General features: G+C 46.1%; 1 pseudogene; it reads left to right on the forward strand.

The window, feature by feature from the left end:
- The first annotated feature begins 371 nt into the window (after nucleotides 1-371).
- On the forward strand, nucleotides 372-7,988 carry LOC136491812 (uncharacterized; annotated as a pseudogene).
- Nucleotides 7,989-20,530: the final 12,542 nt, after the last annotated feature.

Below are 20,530 nucleotides of genomic sequence, written 5' to 3' on the forward strand. Positions count from 1 at the left end.
TACTCTGATGTTGCATGGAAAGTGATGTAAGAAATGTCTTAAGAATGTTGTAAGCTTTATTCTCTCATTTGTGATCCTGATGGAAAAATGTGGATTTTTGGGTTCTCCCTTAGGGGTGTGCTCGACGGAATTGTGTAATTTAGTGTCCTCCCTTGAGTACTTAGTGTCTAACGGAAGACAAGTACTCCTAGGAGGCATTAGATTAGGTGGTTCTGCCACACCCCTTTGCCAGCATGGGACCATTAAGCAACCAAAGCATTAAATGCTCTATGTTGGCTGTCACATAGCCATCGGTGGTGCTCTTTGCCTCTAGTGGCAGAGAGGCATGGAATATTGTCACAACTCAAAATCAATTGCAGAGGCAAAAAGACATGAGCGAGAGCGAGAGCACTCGGGCACCTACCACGGCCACCACCCACCCAACACAACCGCTGGTGACTTTCGTGCCCTCGATGACTAGCCCCGATGCCGGGGAGCTAGCCCCAGCCGCCTCCCACCCGATGTGCTTGTCACCATCATGGCCTCTGCAATGAACTCCGATGCACCAAGGGATGAGTCGATTAGGCTCTTCCAGTCCAATGCCATAATGGAGGACTCCCACAACGATCTAGATTGGGGATCTATTGATGATGAAGATGGTGCCTTCGAAAAGCTCGATCCAAAGGAATGTAAGTTCCTAGGCATCAATCTAGATCTAAAAGAGGAGGATCAGGCTCCTATGGTGCTCCCCACATGTTGCTCGTCTTCTGCACCCCATGAGGTCACGCCGGTGGCTGTTGATGCTCTAGGGAGTGCAACTAGTGCTCTAGGGAGTGTCACTTGCCCTAGGGTGATGCTACCAAAGGGAAGCATTCAAGTGGCTAGCTTCAAGCATGTAGAAGTAGTAAGGGAGGAGACACATCTGGGCCTTGGCTCAGACACTGAATTAGAAGAGGGCATAGGAGATGCCTTAACTTCGCCTGACACATAGGAAGGTATCCAAGGCACGCGTGCCATCACCACTATAGCAGAGGTAATTGATGTGCCTTTCTCTCGTAATACTCTATCCCCTGCTCTCCTCTTGCCCTAGGCATTGTACATACCTTTAGCGGTGGGGCCAACGTGCTAGGCTGTGAGGGTAATGTTTTCAAGCGGTTGCCTTCTGTATGCATGTGGCCTGCTTGACTATTTGTTACACTGAACTAGAAAGGAATGAAATTGATGTAGTGGTGTCGAAAGAGTGAGGATATTGCTTCATCATCATCTTCTATTAAGTGGCCACTCAAGTCCTGTATTGACATTGGATTGCTAGCAAGCTATAAGAACTACTTCAAGAGCTGGTGCTTTTGGTGCCTTGGCTACAACCATCAACTCACCCCTTATCGAGATCATGTTTGTTGTTGAGCCTAGGCCTACCTCTGATATGACCACCTTGCCACAAGACTAGCTAGAGAAAAGGGAGGGCGCACATTGCCCTCCCTAATCCACTCTTGTCTACTATTTTCTAAGCCACCATTCACTCTTGCCTCACCTTTAATCCATAATTAGTTGGTCTTCCCGCCTCTTCCATCTACAATGGGGTTGATCAAAGTATCGAAGTGAAGACAATGCCCTATTTTATGAGTATACCACAAGAACTGCGTAGTGGAGGGCATGGATAGTGCTTTCGTCCTAATCCATGACATATGAGATCACCAAGAACCACACCAGGGCAATGCTAATGGTGGCCTGTGCTACATAGTGGGAGCATTCCTCTACCATGGCTATCACGCAGGTGGTCATCAACATGATATGTGTGCCTTGATTCAAATGTGGATGGCTCACTGTCACTCAAAAAACTTCCTCGCCTTGTTAACTACCCCAAGTAGTGCGATATGTCTCTCTATGTTGGGATGATACACATATAGGGAATCAAATTCGAGATCCATCCATGGCATGGAGATCACTTGGTGGTACATCCGTGTTGCCATCGAGAACTTACAGGTGCATGTGGAAAGGCTTGGTGGCTAAGGAAGTGCTAGAGGAGAATTGTTTGCTTGGTTGGATTAGGACTAGAACCTTTTTCCAAGATGCCATGGATGTGTTTTAGTGGTGGGTTTGGATGCATAGCCCAAACTTCCTTCCACAGTCCAAGAGGATGACCATCTTCCCATAGCACGTTGGCCACTTGGCCAGGCTCCAAAGCAAGCTGGGAATGTGCAGAAGAACAAGGAGGTATTCGAACTGCTCATCTATCTATACTTCCATGAGGACTAGAGCCTATTGTGCATTCATAGTATAAGCTCCCATCATAGTGTCTTTTCATCTTTGGAGTCCTCTGATTCTGGTGAGTACTTGTGTATCCACAACATTGACAATTGGATTCTTGGGGTGCTGAATGAACACTTCACTCTAGCTTGGAACTCGGGTTGTATAGATCCACGACCACATATTTAGTGATGCCAGTAAGATGAGTATGAGGATCATGAGTAGAGGAGAGGCCTTCTCTGATTAATAGAGTATGGATGCTAGGCGCTCAATCTTTTTCGGCACACCAGGGGGTGGTGACCACCATGGAGAAGGAAAGCATTAGCGAACATGCTCACCGTCCAGACATGGTGAAAGGTCCTTGTTTGGTTTTGGTAATTGAGTGACAACCTAGGTGGACTAATTGTGTTTATGTGAGATACACAGGTGATTAGTCCACAGGTACATGTGTGTGAGCAACATATGCCATGAAGGTGAAAATGGCTTGGAGATGTTGCAAAGCTCACACATGTGATGATGAAGGAGCTTAAATGCACATGAGACATGACATTGAGTCATGTGATCAAGGTGGAGAAGATCAAGACAAGACTTGGCTTGATGGACCGGTTGCAAGCGTGAAGGGCAAGTCAAAGGCTTTGGAGTGATGGACCGCGTGGCGGTGAAGCTTGAGCAAGACTTGGCGCCGATGGACGATGGCAACGATGAAGAGCAAGTGAAGTCAAGATCGATGAACCAATATGATCACGTGATGATATGAAGTGGATCATATCATTGTTGATCATGTTGGTGCATATGTTGCATCGACATTGGAGGAGATGGAATGGAATGCGCAAGGCAAAGGTATAACCTAGGGCATTTCATTTCACCGGTCATTGGTGTATAGAGAAGTTTATGACCGGGTTTAGGATAGATGGCCGTACTATCAAGAGGGGCAAACTTATTTACATATCGGTCATCTAGTGCCACTCGAGTGATCTAACTTTGCATTATCGCTAGGATCGAGTGGCGTGGCAAGTTGAGTGGCTAATATCCTTTGGGAAATGATTGTGAAAATGCTAATACACATACACATGATGGTGTACACTTGGTGGTGTTGGCACATTTACAAAGGAGGTGGTGTTTGCAGGGGTGAGATGGGTTTTGGGTCCCTCTCTCCCTCCCGCCGATGTGCTAACCACCAAGAATTTGCATCCAGCACAATAGAAAGTAGGCATTCCATTTTCCCGAAAGCGCTGAATCCCGCCTCACAAGCTCGGCGGGATTCAGCGCTTTCGGGAAAATGGAATGCCTACTTTCTATTGTGCTGGATGCAAATTCTTGGTGGTTAGCACATTGGAGCAAGGGTGAAGAAGTTAGAAGTGAAAACGAGTTGATCGCGAAGACGCTGGCATCGATCAACTGACCGGACGTTGGGTCTAAAAGCACCGAACGCTGGCAGGCTGCGTCCAGTCAGGCTGACGTACGGTGACACAGAAGCTGGAGTGTGACTGGACGCTGGCTGCGTCCGATCAAGTGTGACCGGACGCGTCCGGTCAAGGTCGGTACCTTACTGGAAATAACCAGACGCTGGGGGTTCAACGTCCGGTCAGTTGAAGCTGCTGCGTCCGGTCAAGTCAAGTGACCGTTGGAATCGGGACACATGGTCATCTACGGGCGACCGGACACTGAGGTCCAGCGTCCGATCAACACGACCGGAGCGTCCGGTCGGCCCGACCGTTGCCCAGTGAAGGGGTAACGACTAGTTTAGCCCTTGGGGCTATAAATAGAAGTGGCCTTCGGCCATGGCTGGTGTGGAGCACCTTGGGGGACTTTGTGTCCATGCTTGAGAGTGCTTAGGAGCCCTCCTTCTCACACATACTTGTTAGTGATCATCCGATTGTGTGAGTGAGCGATTCTAGTGCGATTGCATCGTGAGGTTGCATCGAGTGGCACTAGGTGATCGAGTTGCAAGCCGGTGGTGCTTGTTACTCTTGGAGGTTGCCACCTCCTAGACGGCTTAGTGGTGGTCTCCGTGGAAGTCGGCAAGAAGCTTGTGCGGCGCTCCGGAGAAGTGCTTGTGAGGGGCATTGTGCTCGCCCCGCGGGAGCCGCGAAGAGCAACTCTAGTAAAGCGTGTCATTGAGCTACCCTCACTCAAGGGGTAGGTTCTTGCGGCGCCCGACATGTAGGCTTAGCGGGTGATGCTAATTAGCCGCCGAACCACCAAGTGAGCGGTCGACACAACAGGGACTAGCGTGTTGGCAAACACGTGAACCTTGGGAGAAAAATCATCGTGTCAACCTTGTTCTTCCCGTTGGTTTGCATCCCCATTACACAAGCTTGCAATTACTTTTATACATATTAAGCTTGTGTAGTTGCTCTTGTAATTAGATAGCTTGTGTAGCTTGCTAATTACCTTCTTGCTTGTGTAGCATAGAAGTAGTTCCCTTGCGTGGCTAATTTGGTTTTAGTAACCTTGTTAGTCGCATTGCTTAGTTTGTGTAGCTAAGTATTTGCGCTCACTAATTAGGCATTGGTTGCCTTGTTATTGAGCATTGCTAGTGAGCTTAGTTAGCTTTGTGCTTTTTGCTTACTAGCATGTGTAGGAGCTCCCTTGTCGCTTAAAGTACTAGTGGCATAGGTTTGTGTAACCTTGCTCCTAGAATTGTTTAGGAGAGCTCTAGCTAGCCCGGCACCTTAGTTGCATAATTAGTATCTTTGCAAGGTGCTAGAGAACATAGATAGAGGGGTGTAGTCTTGACTAGACCGATAGTTATAATTCCATACTTGTTTCGGTTAGCCGACGCGATTAATTTTAGAAAAGACTATTCACCCCCCCTCTAGTCCGCCATCTCGACCCTACACATGGGTGCTAGGCTATGGCAAGGATTGTAGTATGAGCCTACAATGCTATGTCCCAAACTCTCAGCATGCAGGGGACCTACCACTATGTGATGACGTAGACTAGGACCATCATAGTCTGCACTCACCAACTAGTGTCCTACACTATGACAAACTAGTACACACAAAAGAGGACAATGGCAAGCCTATCCATTGGTGATGATAGGAGTGGGCGTGAGTTATAGTGTGGAGAGTGGACTCGTGAGAAATTCCACTCTATATCAAAGGTGGGCCTTGGCTTCGTGCTTCTCAGTGGAGCTCTATGACTAGTTGTGGGGGGTCCTACCTCCACAACCGCTACATCCCAATCCAATGCTAGATTTTTAACAATCTATGTACATGACAGTATGTAGGTTGATCCCTACTACTCTAGGATGGATTGGAACCCCATGCTTGGGAGCTTGCAGACATGTGCGAGTGGGAAATCAATAGGGAGCTTCCCTTCTCCACTCTCCCAAGGGGCCTTCCTTCGAATGACATCATTCTATCTCTAGAGTATATCCTACTGGAGTCCACCTAGGATATAGTTGCACAGCTGAACACTACTACTTAGGGTTGAGAGAATGCCATTCATTTAGGACCTACGGCCCAGCTTGATCACATCGGACTTGATGGCCTAGGTAGCCGATCTTTGACCTGGGTGTGGTGGAGATGCTCTAGGAACCAACATCATTGATAGGAGTTTTGTTGTGGTGGGGCAGCCATTCCTAGTGGCTCATACCCCCATAGATTGATGTGCATAAATTGTGGACAAAACATGGATGGCAAGGCAGCAAATGAAGGCCTACGAAGGTGCACCAAGCGTAGAAGGAAATGACTTGCTCGGTCCTAGTGTCAAAGAGAGAAAGAAACCACCTGATTTGGCCCTTTGATGCAGTAGCACCAAACAAGCTAATTGGAGAACATGCTATGGGGCATAGAGTAGGACCTTTTGTACACTGCTACCACTGAAGGCCATTGCCATGGTAAGAATGTTCACTTCACTAGATGGTGGCCAAGCTATTAATATCGCAGGTTGGTTGGCTGCAGCAAAACCGGCGATGCTTGTGGAGAAGATCACGATGTAGAGAGATGGCATCGAACCAAGTACCTAGTAGACCCCTTATTTCCTATGTTAGCCATAAATCATGTCATGGTCAGCCTATTACTTGTGTTGATATATTGTATAGTAGTAAGGGTAGTCTTGTATGGCTGTATCTGAGCTAGTTGTATTCCTAGTGGGAGCCCTCGTGGTGAGATGCAACCAGTCTCTTACTCTGAGTTGTATGAGGTCAATGAGTGCATGTTATAAGTTCTTAGGATGTTGGGGAAGTGTATTTAAGGCTTGGTTATTAGTCTATTGCATTTTGTGATTAGCTATGACTTCGGATTACATTGTTATGGCATTTGCATATAAGGTGGAAATGATTAGTACCAATCTCTTTCTACTCATCTAGAATGTTAGGGGCCTCAATGATGCCATCAACAAGAAATTGTGAGGGAGACGATAACAATGGTAGAATTAACATTATGTGTTAAACTAATATATTGTTGTGAGATCACATTTCAAAATACAAATGTGAAAGCTATCTCCAATGTAGATCAAATGAATAATTAAGAAGTATCAAGAACTCTAAAAGCTCTATTGCTAGTAGAAGAAACTGTGAAGAACTAGAAAGCTTAACTTTCACATATATAAACATTGGGAAACCATGATATTAATGAGTGTTTCAAATTATGATAATAGAAGTACAGAATTGTTGATAACCTTCTAAACTAGAAAGATTTCATGAGATATAAGTTCAGACATAAAACGGTGTAGATTGGTGTAATTAGAAACATAATGCAAAAAAGTAATTACCATTAGGAAGTAATCTCCTATTTCAGTAAGTGGACTTTGTCACATTCTTCCATCTAACCATTATAGTGCATCGACATTACAATGTAATTCTCAAAATCTGGCTACATGTGGCACCAAATTAGCAATAATCTAGCCTCCAACTTGCATATGATTGATTAAACATGTTGCTTTACTAGCTTGATGGGATGTGTTATATTGGGTTGTATGCACCATTAGCTTGATATGCAATTTCACTTGCAAACGTTTAGTCCAAAACCAAAAACCCAGTAACATTTTTTAATTGACTTGTAGTTTTACTCTCAGCAGGATTACAAGAAGAAGTTTCACTCCAAACCTAAAGTTGACTTGCTTCCAGAAGCATCGTCAAAAGGAGCAGATATGTTCAATGGAACAAAATAGCAGAAGAAGGTAGCCACTTCTTTTTTTTTCTAGAAAACTCCATTAGTACTTGTACTTTTTTCCATTAGTAGATTATTCCCTCTTGTGCTTTAAAGTTTGAAGTATGTAGATAGAAAGTTAATATATTCAATTGCATCTACTGTTTAGTGCAGTGTTTGGTCACACTAAAAGCACAAGTGCATAAATTGAAAATATGGATTGTTAATGACATCTTTTATGCTCATTTGGCATTTAGATAAGACTATACAATTCTAAACATTGTTTTGATATATTCTTTGGTATCATAGGGGGCAGTGGATTATGATGATGTCGAAAGTAGTGGTATGAATTATTTCTATGCATTGTTTATTTTTCTACAACACTTAAAAGATCTTACCCGTATTCCATTATGTTAATAATGTGGTTATAAAATCAATGTTTATTACATTTAAAATGGAGATCTGTAGTGCTATATTTGAGGCCTATTATTACATACTTCATGTTTTAAAAACATTACAGAGACTTCTACCAGGCACAGCAAGGCTATTAGTACCGGAGAAAGGGGAGGAGGAAGAGGAAGAAAAAGGGGAAGGAGCAGGAGGCCTTCTACTGCATATCGTCCCATGCTGCATGAGTTGGATAAGCTACCCATGGGTTTTATCTAACTGTGTGGGGGGATGATTTTCATGAGAGGGTGCATGACAGCAACCAATCCACAAATTTCCATGTCGTTGTTTAAGAATAAATGTGCAAGAATTTTGCGCTGCATCAAACCATCTGATGATGCTCCATTTTCATGAACTATCTGTTTGTTGATGTTTGCTTATGTGGCTTGATCTCCATACCATTTATTTTACTAGAGGCTAAGATGTTGTTTGCTTCAGTTTCTAATAATATTTGGTGACAATTTTACCATATCTTTGCATGTGATGCTATCACCAGTGATTGTCTTTTAATTTCTGGTGGAAGAAGATGAATCATATATAATTAGTTGCCTGATGAATAATTTTCTGTTGGTCATATTTTCCTTCATCAGTTCAATGCTTCAACTGCTGCTAACATGCGCCTTAGCAATTTGTGGAGCACTCATACATATGGAAGGTAATAAGCTTGTGCTCCATGAAGTGCACATTCTAGTGTTGTTGGGCATGAAAGCTTGTGTGGTTTTGCTTGTTAGTAAGTGTCGCGGGGTAGAAACCGCGGCAAGCATTGTTATTCGTCGGGTGTCACTGAGTGTGGGTCTCCGAGGGCTCGAGTGGACTCAAGGACATAGAGAAGACACAACAACATATCCTGGTTCGGGCTATCGGGGCTCTACGTCTAGCAGTAGTAGTTCTTTGTATTCGAAAGCAACCAACGGGGGGGGGGGGTTACAACAAGAGTGTGTAAGAGATTTGAAAAGGGATCGCTCGGTGCTATCCTATGGCACGTCGGCGGTGAGGTTGCTTCCCTGGTGGTGGAGAAGAAAGGAGAAGGGGAGGAGCTCTCGGTGCTCCTCTCTGGGTTGCCCTGCTCTCGGTGCAAAACCTAGAGTTGTCCGGAGGACTGTGGTTTCTATTTGTCATCTTCTGTTTTTTGTCCTCTCTCCTCTATAGGATCCGACCTCCCCTTATAAACCGAGGTAGGTCGGGTACAAGGTGGTTTGGGGGTTTAGTCTATAGTCTACATGCACCGGAGTCCAGGAGGGCGCTGCTGCGGCGTGGATGGAGCTCAGTGTTGTCATAGAGTCGGAGGAGCCTCGGGTGCCGTCCGGCTGTTTTGTTCTGACGCTCTAACTGCCAGGGCTTGTCTTCTTGGACCGACCTCCACCAGGTGAGCCTTCTTGAGGCTTCCTTGATGGCGAAGGCGTCCGGCTTGAGAGGCTGACGAGCAGGCCCAGGAGCCCCTGAGCCCCTGGAGCTGGTGGAGGGATTTGTCCCTTTGTGTCACGCCGCGTGCGTGACATTGTCGGAGGAGTGGGCGACATTGTTGCGCCCGTTGGCCGGGCGACGTCGAGGAGCCCCCGAGCCTTGGACGCTCGGGACGTTGGGTTCCAGCTTGGCCCTTGGCTTGGACTGGAGGTAGAGCCGAGGATCAGGCCCAAGCTGCCGTTGATCGGGAGCCTAGAGCTTGGGTGAGTCCCCGAGTCCCGAGCAGAGGCCGAGGGTGTGCTCGGGTTTCGCCCGATCTTTAGCCAGAAGGTATGCGCAAGCGTACCTGATGGGTTTAGCCCTCGAGTCCCTGAGCGATCTTGGAGGGATCGGTCGGAGGGTCCTTCGGTCGGGAACCTCTTACCCCAGGACTTAACACATCCCTATGTTTTAGTCTCGTTTCATATAAACCCAAGTGTACTCTTGTAGATTCAAACAAAGATTAATTACATTATCAAACAAAAACATCGCAACTACAAGAAAATTCTTATGGCTGTTGGTTCTAAATATGGCATTATTGCTGATTTTCGCAATTAGCAGTGATAAGTGAGTTCGATTGTAGCCACGAACCAGCAAAATAAAAAGATAAAAAATATTTTTCTAAGATCAAACCTCTTTGACTGACCTGAACATTAATTTTCTCAAGCATCAATACCATCTCAACTACACACTTATCTAATATACCTAAATAAGAGAACTCCATTAGCAGATTTCTCTGCAATTCTGTGCAGCCACGTCATCAGCACTCCCTTCCCATGCCTCGCTTTACTCTAATTTTTTTTATAATTTAACCCCCTTTTTGAAGAAAATTTATGTTTGGCTTCTGAGAGACTTAAACTCATCTTTGGACCTTGGGGGTCGACGCCAGGACTTATGGCGCCGAGGTAATGTAACACCTCGGGTGTTTAAATATTAAAAACAGGACATGTCATCATATGCATTGCAAGGCATTGGTCATATTGCAAACTTTGATATGCATTCACTAAAACAAGTTTACATTTATGTTATGAGTGTTGAATTGAATTGTTTGAATCAAGTTCAAAATTTTGGTTTGGATTTGGAATTTTCGAGACAACCCGGATTTTTAGCATTTAAATTCTACCCTGAAAACCCATTTCAAAATCTAAGCATATTTTGGGGTTGAGCCTAAAAGCAAAAGTGTAGAGCTTGTCGAGTTATACAAAGTTTGTTTTTGGAGTTTTCAAAGTTGTTATGAAAAATTTGAAGTAATTTGAAAAGGCGAGATTCTTTAAATGTTCCTTTTTTTTAATTCAAATTTGCATTTCAAAATATAGACCGAATTAGGGGGTGATTATGAAAGCAAAGTTGTAGAACTTTTGTTTTTGAACAACTTTTATTTTTGGAGATTTTTGAGTTACCATATAAAATTTGGAGTAAATTGGGAAATTAAGCGAGTGGCAATTCTGTAATTACGGTGAACAGTAACCGCGGAAACCAACTCACCGCCGACGAGCTTCGATTGTCTTCCAGTCGCGCCTGTGGCCGCCTTCGGCTCCGTGCTGGCGTGGGAAAGGCTCCTACGTGGCTTCTTCATTCTTCCTGGCCGCATTTTAAAGCCTTCGACGTCACCGTTCTTCTTCGTTTGCGTCCTCTGCTTTTCTTGCCGCCATGGCTGCCGTGCCGGTTTCCACAGCTGTCACTAGCTCCTGAGCCTCCGCGCCTCCTTGTGCCTAGTAACCACAGCCACCAGCCTCCCCGGACCAGGCTGTACCTCCGCAACTCCACTTCGACCTCGCTTCGCCGTCGTGACTCCCTGCCGACGTGCCTCTTCACCGCTGATCCGCGGGCTCGCGTGGCCAGACCGTCACGGGTCGCGACGAGCCGAGCTGCGACCACCCTCAGGCTCGCCTCGCCACCCCGTCGCTCGACCATCCCTCCAATTGCCGCCGACGAGTCTTCACCGGCCGGAAATCGAGCTTCTCCACGTCCTCTGTTCTGAAAATCGCGACAGGGGCTTCGCGCAGCAATTAGAACAAAGGCAAGGGCCTAATTGTGAATCTTGTGACTCAGATAAATAGTGCGCTACAGGATTTTTCTTTTTCTTTTTCTATTTTCAGCTGAAACTTGTGAATTTGATTGCTATTTATTGGTGCACGCTAAAATCATGAAACTTTTTGTGTAGCCTCTTCATGATGTCCTCTATGTAGGAAAAATATGAAGCCATGAAAATCAATAGTTTTTGGATGCTTAAAAATTTGCTCTTTTAATTAATAAATGCTTGTTGTGTGATTTTTATAGGCCAAAATAAATATCCAGTGACTATGAAATTTTTAGTGTATTTGTTTATTGTTAAAACCTGCCTCCACAAAAAGTTTGGGATTAATTTGATGATGTTTAATTATACTCTTATTTATATGCCTTAATTATTAGTTAATAATTGTCAAAATGATAAACATAGATCATGAGATGTCCTGAATGATTTTTGAAGTTGATTATAGATCATGAAACACCCCCCTGCTGTGTCATGGCCAAGTGATTACCTTCTTGATATGCTTATGTTCGCCCTTTAGTTAATAATTCTAAATGACTTAATTAAGAATTTCATTAGTAAATGCATGTTAATAAACTTGATTGCTTCTTAGATGCAACCTCTTGGGTAAAAAGTAAAAGTTATACATTTCATTGTATATTGTTTATACATGTCTTTTCATGATAAAGCTTTAGTTGGTAAGCAGGTATGATAAGTGAACCTTTGACTTGTTAGAAGAACGACTAAAAATGCTTTATAATAATGGTTTGTAACTATACCGCGAAGGAAAGTTGTATTCAAGTTATTAACTTTTGCATCCATCATCGAGCATCATGTTTTATATCTCGCATCATGTTAAACATGGCATTGTTACTACGTGTAGTGAACGAAGGTGAACACGTGGTAGTTAATCAAGTGGTTGAGGAGGTTAATCCGTCTGTTGAGGTCGGATCGGATATTTGTGGAACGTCGCAGGAACCTAACTTTTCCGTCAACGAAGGCAAGCCCCGGATGCATACAACCCTACCTTGTGTTTTACAAATTAAATTTCGCTTTTGCTTTCCTGTACTGCATTAAGTGATTAGAAGTCAAGTGGAAACCTAATTGGTGCATTACCAACCTTGTTTTTCCATATCTACCTTGTTACCAGTTTTACTTCGTAAATGACTAGTTATGCTTAGTCATGCTTAGTCGGGTGATTATCTGTCACCTGCGAGTTTTAAATGGATCTTTGGTTACTTATGTTATCATGAAATATGAGCATGTGAAGTAATAAATCTAGACCGGGCGGACTCGGTGTGTGTGAGCCACAAGACATGGAGGTCTTGTGAGCGGGTTCTTTCCGCCTGTGTCGATTAAGGCACGCCCGTTGTTGAATTGCATGAGGTGAGAATTTGTAGTACTAACCACATATTCCGGTAAGCCTTTGCTCGGCTATTCTATTATGAAAATGGCTACTCGCGCACTGGGAGTGGAGAGATGGCGAGAGTAGCGTGTACCCACGTGGCCATGGGCTGGAATGGTGGAGTACTGTATTCTCGGGTGGCGTGGACCCATTCTTGTTTTAGAGGATCCGAGGGTAGGTTGATATATGTGAGTCGGGGACCTGCATATGTCGTGTGGTCTGGAATTCCCAGCTGGGTTTAATCGGTTCGAATCGTCGTTGCTCCTCGGTTATGGAGACTCAACTCACTGTTCATCATCGTAGTAATAAATAACTGGAACTTGAGGATGGTCTGTGAAGGTGTTGGTTATGAAGTTTCATGATCTCATTACGGATCGTGTTAGCTTTGTATATGATCTTATGAAGTTTTAAATGTTGACATAAAGAATTTCGTTAAAGAGCTTTTACGCAAAAGAACTTTGATTATTGCTAAAGCCATACCTTGAATCCCTGAGCTTGCATTCCTGAGTCTTCTCAATTTTATTTCGGTTAAGTCTTGTTGAGTACTTTTGTACTCAGGGTTCGTTGACCCTTGTTGCAGGTGAACCTCATGAGCAGATCTGTTTTGGATCGTGCTGCATGACTATTGTTCGATCTGACGATGAGAAGTAAATGTGTGGCCCTTGGGCAGGGCAGTTCTATTGTGTGTTTTGTATTATGTATAATGCCACTCCACTACTATGTTTTGTATTAACTATCGAACTTAGTTTGTAAGGTTTGAAATCACTGGTTTGTAAACTAAGTTATTGTAAGACTTCCGCTGTTTTTACTCTGATGTATATATTTGAATAAATGGTGTAATACTACAATGACTCTGTAATGTAATCCTGCTCGGAAATCGTGGATGATTCGGGGTTCCACGGGGACACCCGACAGTCTTCTTAAGTTACTAGGAACATATGCATAGTCGTCAGAGGTCGTTGGACAGTGACAGGTGCATGTGGGTCCTATAATTTAGGAGGTTCTGCCACAGGTAACACGTCTCGACGCCACAGATCTTGGCGCCGAGATGTCTGACCGTGCACAGCAGGTCATCCTAGGTGGCGTTCACGTGGCTGATACCTTGACGTCAGAATACATGGCAGATCTTGGCGTCGAGCTCTGAGCCGTGTACCCTGCGCCGAGCGTGCTGTACTGCCAAGGACAGGCTTTGACAACATTGGCAGCAGGAACATCCCAGGGCCATGTGCACAGACTTATGACCGCACGACGCAGCTTTGCGATTAATGATGTTTCCTTTGTCCCTAGCGGTCTGGTCACTGTAGCAAGCGGCCATGCTGTGCACTTTTTCAAGTCTCCACTTTTTCGGCTATTAGACTGTCTCCAACGGCGTGACCTAAACGCAAAAATGCGTTCGGCACAGTGTTTTTAAGGTCCCAAAACCATCCTCCAACGAACAACCGAAACCAGATACCCATTCTGGGTCGTCTGCAATTCGGAAGGCAAATCTGCGTTTCGAAGAGAGACGACGCAAATGGTGGGCCCGTAGGAGCCGTCGGGGCAGGGCGTGGGCGCGAGCTCTGCCGAGCCGCGGGCGCGAAGAAAGAGAAGGAGAGGGAGGGGGGCCAGACGCGGGCGCGAGCTCCGCCGGGCTCGGGGAAGAAGAAGGAGAGGGAGGGGGCGGATCCGGGCGCGAGCTCCGCCGGGCGCGGGGAAGAAGAAGGAGAGGGAGGGGGGCCGGATCCGGGCGCGAGCTCCGCCGGGCGCGGGGAAGAAGAAGGAGAGGGAGGGGGGCCGGATCCGGGCGCGAGCTCGGCCGGGCCGCGGGGGCGAGGTCCGCCGGGCGCGAGCTCCGCCGGATGCGGGGAAGAAGAAGGAGAGGGAGGGGGGCGGATCCGGGCACGAGCTCGGCTAGGCCGCGGGGGCGAGCTCCGTCGGGCGCGGGCGCGAGCTCCGCCGAGCCGCGGGCGCGAAGAAGGAGAAGGAGAGGCAGGGGGGCCGGACGCGGGCGCAAGCTCCACCGGGCTCAGGGAAGAAGAAGGAGAGGGAGGGGGGCCGGATCCGGGCGCCGCACCAGCGCCAGAGCGTGCCGTAGCCGTCGCCATGCCCTGCACGGCCGCGTGGGAGAGGACCGAAGATATTTTGCGTTCGCGGTTGGAAATGAAAAAATTTGGATAGCTCACCTATTTACTGTGCCGTGATCCAAACGGTGAAATTTAGGTCCGCTCGGTTGGAGATAGCCTTATATCACTTTATGTGAATGAATGCTCTAGTGGAAGAAGGGGCCCTCATGTGATGTCCTCGGACTTGAGCCTCTCGCTCTCAGGAACAGGCCAACAGCACAAGGCCAAAGCGTGATTCTCCCCGGTGGAAGTACTCGTTGACAGGCGCAGGCGCCGTGGATGCCTGGGAGACTTGGATCCTCATGCTCTCCTTTCGAACGGCATTGAAGCTGAACTGCTGAAGTGAGGAGGGCCTCAGGCCTCTCCCTTTATTAGCGCGTGTTTAGTTTTAGAAAGTTGTAATTTGAGGTTACTGTAGCACTTTCGTTTTTATTTAGCAATTAGTGTTCAATCATGGACTAATTAGGCTCAAAACGTTCGTCTCGCAATTTCCCACCAAACTGTGCAATTAATTTTTTTTCGTCCACATTTAATGCTCCATGTACGGGCCGCAAACATTCGATGTGATAGGTACTGTAGCACTTTTTGGGATTTTTGGTGGAACTAAACAAAGGCTTACTGTCCCATTTCACATTTTCATCTGCCTAGCTGCCCTACTGCTGCAGTTGCAACCATGCAGCAATTTGCAGCGGATGAGACGCGACGCAGTGAGTTATGAAGGGGTGCAGTGTATGCGGTGCATGAGAGAATTGAGAGGAAAAGCGAATTCTGAGGTCCTGCTTCCTGACTTCGCAGGAGCATGGTCTCCCATGCGCAGGTTCGCAGGCACGTGACCTCCTAGTTGTGCAGGCACGATTAGCGGTGTGGCCACGATCCGTGTGGCCATGTGTGTGGCTGTCTGGGGCTTGGCAACTGGATGTTCGCCACGTGACAGTGGTTTTGCAAGACGGTGGGATGTAGCCGGTGGTTTTTGCAAACCGGCGCGGAAAACGGAGTAAGGGAACCAGCGCTGCAGGCTGCTGGTTGGCTCGGGCACCGGGCTCTAGCTGATGGGGCGCGCTGTACGAGCCTAGTCTCCAACGTCGTCTCTGTTTGGGGCCCACCTCTCTCTTCACTTGGCCGCACGCTTTGAGGCTGGTACCTCGGCGCCAAGATACGTGACGTCGAGCTCGGCGCCATGTATTCTGGCGCCGAGGTACCGGTCACGTAGGATTTTCTCCTATGTATGGTCAGGCATCTCAGCGTCAAGATCTGTGATGCTGAGACGTGTTACCTCGACGCTAAGACTCATGGCATCGACCCCAGGATCAAAGATGAGTTCGAGTCTCTCATGACCAAATATAAATTTTATTAAAAAAAAAGGTCAGACAGTAAAAAATTAGATCGCTTTACGTCCGAATGGAAAAGTGAAGCAACGTTACAGCCTGAAGCCCGAGTGCCTGACGGCATTATAGCAACGTTACACCTTCTACGCCACTGCCTCAAAGGCTGCTTCCCCACTCACCACTGCACGTTCCACGTTCGGATCTGAAACCGGCGATCCAATTTTCCCTATAAAAATGAGGAGTGCATCACTATGATACCGAGCTGCTCGGCCACGAGGACCGCTGCCATCCCGGGACGGCGCCTGCGGGGTTGGGGGAGGTCGACGAGGCTTTGGGACTGGGAGCGAGCAGCGACCGCGCCCGGAGAGGACTGGGAGATTGACGCTCGCCTGCACCCTGCCTCCTCTGACGAGGACTTCATTTGCGTCCACAGCTCGAGACTCTCCGACCCCAGCAAGCGCACGACTACGACTAGCGCCACCTCCTCTCCACCGTCGCGGGTGTGGGCTCTTCGGCTCTGGATCGGAGAGTGGATCGATGGGAACGGAGCGGTGCGGGAGTAGTTCGGATAAAACGAGTGGAGAAGAAGCCATCCGCGCGTCAGGGTACGGCTGCATTTTCTTGGGAGACGGACACGTGGATCGTACATATACGGTGTACTCCTTCTGTCCCAGAGTATCTATCGTTCTTGTTTCCGAGAAACAACTTTAACAAAAAATATATATTAAAAAATATTATTATTTATGATACATAATTAATATCATTGGAAAGATCTTTGAATATAATTTTTTAACAAATTTATTTAGAGATACAAATATTGCACATATTTTATACAAATTGAGTTAAAATCATGGCACGGACATCGAAAACGATAGTTAAATTGGGACGGAGGAAGTAAGAATGTTGCATATACGGTGTTTTATTTTGAGTGGGCTCCACATGGACCCTGCTTACCCTATTTCTACTGGAAAGTTCATTAGTGCGGATACCTGAACAACTCCAACGGCTATAATGACAAGAAGTTTCATACACTTTTTATTTTTGCATGTCCTATTAATTAAATCGTAAGTTTGTACAGTGGTTTTAAAAAATGGTTATTACCCGTCCATTGTATGTTTATCTGAATTAATGCTTAAAAATCCACAGCAACACAATATCAATTCTCTCTCTATAATTATCCTCATATATGACGCACGTAATTTCCGCAGCAATGTGCGGGGTGTCATCTAGTAACTATACAACGGTGCTATCTTTTACTCTTATAAAGCAAAACCCACTACCATATTTCTCTGCAATTTCATGAAGCCACGTCATCCTAATGGCCCTACCAAGTCACTAACCTCTATCCATTCAGGCCGCTGAGCAGTCCTCCGGCATCTAATAGGTCAATAAACTGACCATCCTCCACCCACCAAGCGGTTGTCAAGGCATCCAAAAGGTTTGCAGTTTGCATTTGCTATGATGTCTGCCTCCTAATAACTGATCATCCTCACTTGGATTACATGGATGAAACGGAAGCCAATACGCTTCTCAAATAAAGGATCATCCTCACATGGATTACATGCATGAAACAGAAACCAATACCCCTTCCCAAATAAATGAAACACTGAGGCGTGAATGAATCATCACTTTCCATGAATAAAACCTATATCATGGCCAAACATCTCCTCTAGGAAGAAATCAGAAAGCCTCACTGCTTACTGCGCATAGCTCCCAAGCCAATAACCAGCACTTCCTGTGAGGATCGCGTAAACAGCTCTATATGTCAAAGGTCTTGGACTCCATGGCTTTTATGGTCGTTCGTTGTTTGCGGCAACGCAACATACCCCTGTGCATTAAACTAAGGATGTATAGGACGTCTTTGGTTCCCCCGCATGATGGACGTACTATACTCCCTGCATCCGATCCGGCCGGGCATAGATTTCTCAAGATAAGATGTTAGGTTGGTTGCATATTCCTCTTTCGGCTGCAGCTACAAAGCCCTCTTCCAGTCTTCCTTTTCTTCTCTCTGGTTGGTGATTTCTTCTAACAATAATCTGTAAGCGGTGTTTCTATGTTCTAACCCGCCTTTGTGTTTTTAGTTTTGTATGATATAATGTGTTCTTTGCCTACTTTAATTTGAATTGCACACACAGACACAATGTGGCCTGCATATACGCAATAATGAGAAGGTATACATATATGGTATTTGAATAGGTAACAGCATTTTGAGGGTCGGGAGCTCTCCGGTCTTTGTGTATTTTTTTCAAAAGTAAAAAGAGTGTGGGGAGTATCTGCAGTACCAAAGAGCTATGTGCAGCAATTTTTTAACGATCATTTTTCAGTTGTGGGTTCATTTTCTGTGTAAACAAAAGCAATTGCTCATGGCAATTTTTTAACCATACTCAAAGTAATTAGTCAGTCTCACTGTATCAGCCTACATAAATAGATTGAACATGAACATTAGTATTCACTTAACGTGAAAGCCCCGCGGCAACGTGCGGGGAATTCATCTAGTTCTTTTGACTTCACATTCACAAATCTTGTAATATATATTATTAATTGACAAACTTCACTTTGAAAGTTCTTACCGTATGAACGCAATGGTTCAACCAAAATGTTTATATAGGACTCTCTTGTTAGCCAAAAAACCCATAGATGTAAAAAAAAAATCTATAAGGTCCCCATTGAATGCAGGATTTTTTCCCCTTTCCCTTGTATTTTTCGTGTGGAAATGAAAAGTGCAATTCCTACATGATTTCTATGAAATTCCTACACAACTCTAATAAAATTCCTGCGTTCAAATGAGGCCCCAAAACTGAAATTCCTCAAAGGGAAATTAAATACAATATACCACTCACATCGATTACTAAAGATCCATGGACTCTACCATTCGGAGTAGTTCACAGATACAGGGTGTGCATGTGAGCTATGCTTGCTGGGAAGTTGAACATAATGCATTGTGAAAATGATAGGTACTTCAATACTCCATAGGTAACTTACGAAAAAAAACTCCATAGGTAATTCAGACCAACTAACAAAACTTGTGTGCTGTTTACGTGACAAGTCCACCGCACCGGCGACTGATCGCGTTTTCTGCTCCCTGTCAAGAAAAATGGACGGGACTGTTTGCAGGTAGCTTGTTTCCGTCCTACGGCTTCGAGCTCAGGAGATGGCCCCACTTAGGAACCAACAGTTCGTTTCGTCGTAAACGATCGTGGATTATTTACTGCTGGCTATTTTGGTGTGAGAGAAAAATACTGTTCCAGCTTATAATCTACGATCGTATACGAGCAAGCGAACATGCGTCAAGACACGCAGAGTGGGCAACTCCGCAACTGGTTATGCAAAACTATTTCTTATCCTCTAAATTTTTTTATGTTCATATATACTATTTGAATGTTTAAATACAAAATGTTACAGGACAGAGAGTATCAAAGTTTCTGTCGAAATTTCCTCCCATGAACAAATCGGACCATCACAGATTTACAGAGCGAGTCGCAGGTGCGGTGCGGTGCGGTGCGGCCGGGGGTTGCTACCACAGTGAACCAAGAAGAGGCGCGCGGATTCACCCGCGACGTCGTGATAAGTCCGCCACACAAGTGAAGGGCGCGTCGCACGCTGCACGAGATGGACAAAACCCGCGGACGACGGGCGAAGCGGGACTTCGATGCCTGATCAGATCAAGCGTCGGCGTCGTCGGTGGTGTTGCTCGCTCGTTTCGTGAGAGTCGTGGAGCTGGCGGGCGAGGAGTTGCGCCGTCGGTTTCCACGACGACGAGCACCTAGGTAGCCACGTTGGTGGCCAGGTGCTGTCGTGGGCGCAGATTTTCGTCCGCTTCGTGTGTCCCCGGATTAATGAACATATCAGGGAAAAGCTTTTAAGCCTTCCGACCTAAGGCAACGTTGTTGGCATTAGGTGTAGATGCTAGGACGCCACTGCTGTTCCTTTCGATCTTGCTTCCTTTCAACGAATCGACGCAGACGCGTATGCACATACACACAGACTCACGCATTACGTACTTCGTCTTGCAGGTAACTGTATCGCCATACACTGCCGTCGCACCAGGAGTCCGGATGTTTATTCATCCAGCTTAACAGTGAAGCACTCTTTCCGTCCCCAAATAAGTGTTATTTTAGGTTTCGTGTATGTCAAACTTTCTTTAAGTTTAACTAAATTTATATAAAATAGTAGCCACCTCTGAGAGGTTGTAGCCGGTTGTGGTCTGGCCACAACTACCACAGCATGGCTGCCCACCCCTAGGCATTGGCCGTCCGCCGCTAGGCACCAGCCGGCCGCCCCTGGGCACTGGATGGTCGGGGGCTGGCCGGCGCTAGAGTAGATCCATGAACAGAAGGATTGGAGATTTGGGAGCTCGAGGAAGACAAGATGGAGGAGATTTGGGGTTCAAAAAGGGATCATCCTGACCAACATCTCGGATCTATCTATCCCGGCGATCACCTCATCGAAACGTCGCCGAAGGTGATCGGAATAGG

This window comes from Miscanthus floridulus, chromosome 11 (genome assembly GCF_019320115.1).
Source record: "Miscanthus floridulus cultivar M001 chromosome 11, ASM1932011v1, whole genome shotgun sequence".
Lineage (NCBI taxonomy): Eukaryota > Viridiplantae > Streptophyta > Magnoliopsida > Poales > Poaceae > Miscanthus > Miscanthus floridulus.